General features: G+C 38.3%; 1 pseudogene; it reads left to right on the forward strand.

The window, feature by feature from the left end:
• Window positions 1-3,285: 3,285 nt before the first annotated feature.
• Window positions 3,286-4,202, forward strand: LOC125412962 (large ribosomal subunit protein eL6 pseudogene; annotated as a pseudogene).
• Window positions 4,203-4,467: the final 265 nt, after the last annotated feature.

Genomic DNA, 4,467 nt, shown 5'->3' on the forward strand with positions numbered 1-4,467 from the left:
CACATATCTGAGACTTGCAGACTAGCCAAAGCTCAGTCCATGTGAACAGACCAAGTGCACTTATGTGCACTGATGGACAGTGTAACTAAAGTACTAGTAAACAGCCAGCTGAGTGAGCTGCTTCCAGATGGTTTCATGGCTCAGACTTTAAATTATGATCTTCCTGAAAGCCTTCTCTTCTATGGTCTTGCATAATAAAGAGCAGTAAACAGTCAATCAAAAAGCCTGTCACAATGACTGTCCTGTTAATTTGTGGCAATATTAAAATAGTGGCATTAAGATGCTGAAGTGGTATCATCTAATATGCAAAGAATGCAAAAGGAACTGGCCACAATCTGATAATCACATGATTATCTTTATGACACCCAAGAGTCTTCATATGATGGGTACCGAGTTTCCCAACAGCTTAGTTACTATTCTATTGCTGTGATGAGACACCATGACCATGGCAACTTGTAAAAGAAAATGTTTGGTTTGGGGCTCAGAGTTCTAGAATGTTATGCTTCATGACCATCAAGGTGGGGTGGATGGCAGCAGGTAAGTAGGCTTGATTCTGGACAAGTAGCTGAGAGTTTACATCTTGATATACAAGCATGAAGCAAAGAGGTAAATAAGAATAATATGAGCTTTTGAAACCTCAAAGCCTGCCCCCAGGGACATCCCTCCTCCAAAAAGGCCATACCTCCTAATCCTTCCTAAACAGTCCTACTAAATGAGGACCAAGCATTCCAGTATTTGATGCTATGGGGAGCATTCTCATGCAAACCTCTATACTCAATATAAAGAGCTAGTTTATTTTAGAAAATTACAAAGAAGTAGCTTACAGGGTGGCTAAATATCTATAGCTATAGGGTGACTTAAATATCTATTTAAGTTAGATATAGGATATATTGTGCTTGTAGCAACATTCCAGTGAAAAGTTAAAAAAAAATGGTGACCAGAAGGGGAAGTATAAAAACCTGGAAATAAGAGAACATGTTGCTTCTTAGTCAAAGCATAAACTTGAACACCGTGGTAATAAGAATATGTAATTATGCAATGCTGGAGCTGAACCTGGTCTCCATCGCCAGGTATTCCAGAGGCTGAGACAGCGGAGTGGTGAGTTCAAGGTGATTCCAGACGACAGTGGCAGAGCTTGGCTACTTTTGCTATGCAGCTTCTTTTCCATTATTAGTGATATCCTTTGCAAGAATTGCTTGTTTATTCTGAAATCATAAAGCCAAATTTTTATATTTCATATTCAGAAAGCTAATCACAGTATGACTCATGTACACAACGAATAATTTTAGTTCAATTAGAGACTCTTTGTTTTACTTCAGGGGTAATTTAATTTTCATTTACTTTTCAACTGAAGCAGTTGTCTTTTATTTATACCATCTTGTTCTTTCCCCTCTGTTGGGTGCTACATTCTTATTCTTTTCTAGCACTCTTCTCTTTGTCCTTGTCTCCTCTACTGTGTTGAAAGTGACACACTTCATCTCACATATCATGCAAATACTTCATTTTACAAAATGATTAAGGTATAAAATGTATAGACAAATGACTAACAAATAATTAACATTACAATTTGCAAGATGACAGCAAATATTATTGGTGCCAGTCAGAAACCTTTTTTGGTTTTGTCTATTGTGTTTTAGTAATTAATTGATGATAATGCTTAGTTCTCCTCATTCATCACCCAGGTTATCCTTAGAGAGTGTGCAATATTTTACTTTTTGAAAACTAGGGCTGCATTCAGTATGTACACTCAGTTCTGCATGGTCATTCACTATCATGCTCAGAATATCATATATATGCAGGACTTTCTTAAAGGCATTTATTTCATTGTTACTTTTGGACAATAGTTATTTTAGACAATGGTACTGTGTTTGCATCATTTCTACCACCTACTCTCACCATTTGAGCTCCTCTAGTGTCACCCCCAATCCTCCCAACTTCATGACCTTTCTGTAATTATTACACACACACCCACACACACACAAGCTACTGAGTCCATTTAGTGTTGCTCACGTATATGTGCTTCAGATTGACTACTTACTTGAGATTGTATAAATTATAAGGGGCTTGCTCTGGAGAAGACTGATTATAATCTCTCATTGCTGTCAGATTTCATATGAAACCATAAATGTTCCTAGAAAACCAAACCAAGAGTAAGCAAAATGACAGCTCTGGAGAGATTACCAGAAAAGATTTCAAGATGTGTACAACCTACAGTAATACAATGAGCATGATACTAGCACAAAAGCACACATTTAAATAATAGAGGAAAGCAGAAAATCCAAACATGAGGTAAGTAAGAAAAATTCTTGGATATTTAACAAAGATAACAAAAATAAACACTGGAAAAAAACAACATCTTCAACAAATGGTACTGGGAAACCTGAATGTCCACAAATGAAAGAATAAAATGAGGCCCATATCCTTCGCTCTGCACAAAAAAACAACTTCAAAATTGACCAAAGATGTCAAAATAAAACCTAGGATCCTGGAACTTCTAGAGAAAATATAGGTAGCACTGCACAAGGCATGGGCAGGGAATAATTTCTGAATAAGATTCCATTTGCCTAGCAGTTAAATCCAATAGTAGAAAATAGAGACCTCATAAAACTGAAAAGCATAGGTAAATAAAAAGAAACAATCAATTGAATGAAGAAGAAGCCTACAGAATGGTAGAGAAACTTTGCTGGCTGTATATCAAATAGAGGATTAATATCCAGTTTATACAAAAAAAAACAGCAACAAAAAGAGTCAAGGAAACTAATGGCCCAATTACAAATAGTCTAAGGATCTGAATAGAGAATTTTCAACAGAAGAAATGAAAGTGATTAACAAATAATTAAGGTTAAATATCAGACAGTTTTAGGAATTAACTACACACAAATTAAAACAACATTGAAATTTCACCTCACTCTAAAAAGAGTGGCCAACACCAATAAACCAATGCTAACAAATGCTGATGGCAAGGTGGGTGAAAGGGAAGCATGGCCTTCATTCACTGTTTATGGGATTTCAAATTGATACAGCAACTATAGAAATAGTCATGGACATTTTCAAAAAGTTAAAAGCGTATCTACCATATTTCCTGGGGTTACCAGTCCATGGACTTGTATGCTACTCTACAGATCTCTCAGTCACGCCCAGAGCCACTGTATTTACAGTTTCTAGGAAATGGAGAGAACTTAAATCCTCCAGCTGATGAATGTATAATGAAAATATGGGTTACATACAAAATGAAATTCTATTCTCTATTCAGCTGTAATGAAAAACTAAATCATAGTCTTTCCCATCTTGCAAGATGGCGGGTGAAAAAGCCGATAAACCTGATACAAAAGAGAAGAAACCTGCAGCCAAGAAGGCTGGCAGTGATGCCCCTGCTGCTGGGGCAGCCAAAAAGGGTGACCCTAAGGCTAAAAAGCTCAAGAAGGGGAAGCCCCATTGCAGCCGAAATCCAGTCCTTGTTAGAGGAATTGGCAGGTACTCACGATCTGCTATGTATTCCAGAAAGGCCATGTACAAAAGGAAATACACAGCTGCAAAAACCAAGGTTGAAAAGAAGAAAAAAAAGGAAAAGGTCCTTGTTACTGTCACAAAACCAGTTGGTGGTGACAAGAATGGCGGTACCCGGGTGGTTACGCTTCGAAAAATGCCCAGGTATTATCCTACCGAAGATGTGCCTCGGAAGCTGCTGAGCCATGGCAAAAAGCCCTTCAGTCAGCACGTGAGACGCCTGCGTGCTAGCATCACTCCTGGGACTGTCCTCATCATCCTCACCGGGCGCCACAGGGGCAAGAGAGTGGTTTTCCTGAAGCAACTGGGCAGTGGTTTACTGCTTGTGACAGGACCTCTTGCCCTCAACAGAGTTCCTCTCAGAAGAACACATCAGAAGTTTGTCATCGCCACCTCTACAAAAGTTGATATCAGCACAGTTAAAATCCCCAAACACCTGACTGATGCTTGCTTCAAGAAAAAACAGCTGCGTAAGCCCAGGCACCAGGAGGGTGAGATCTTTGACACAGAGAAGGAGAAATATGAGATTACAGAGCAGCGCAAGGCTGATCAGAAAACGGTGGACTCACAGATTCTTCCAAAGATCAAAGCTGTTCCTCAGCTGCAGGGCTACCTGCGCTCTCAGTTCTCTCTGACGAACGGGATGTATCCTCACAAACTGGTTTTCTAAATTGCTAACAACCTAATTAAACAGCTTCGTGTGTCTCAAAAAAAAAAAAAGAAAAAGAAAAACTAAATCATAAAATTTGCTGGTAAATGGAAAGAACAAGAAAGTATTTTATTGAGTGATGTAACACAGACCCATAATGATAAATGCTGTATATTCTTCCTTATTTGTGGATCCTAGCTCCAACCTTTAGATATATGCAATATATAATATAAAACATATAATCTATAATATAGGTTAGCATCAGACACCAGGAAGATAAAAATAAACTAAGGGGGAGAGAAGAAACAGCT

The sequence above is a fragment of the Myodes glareolus genome, chromosome 2 (assembly GCF_982192425.1).
Source record: "Myodes glareolus chromosome 2, mMyoGla1.1, whole genome shotgun sequence".
Taxonomy (NCBI): domain Eukaryota; kingdom Metazoa; phylum Chordata; class Mammalia; order Rodentia; family Cricetidae; genus Myodes; species Myodes glareolus.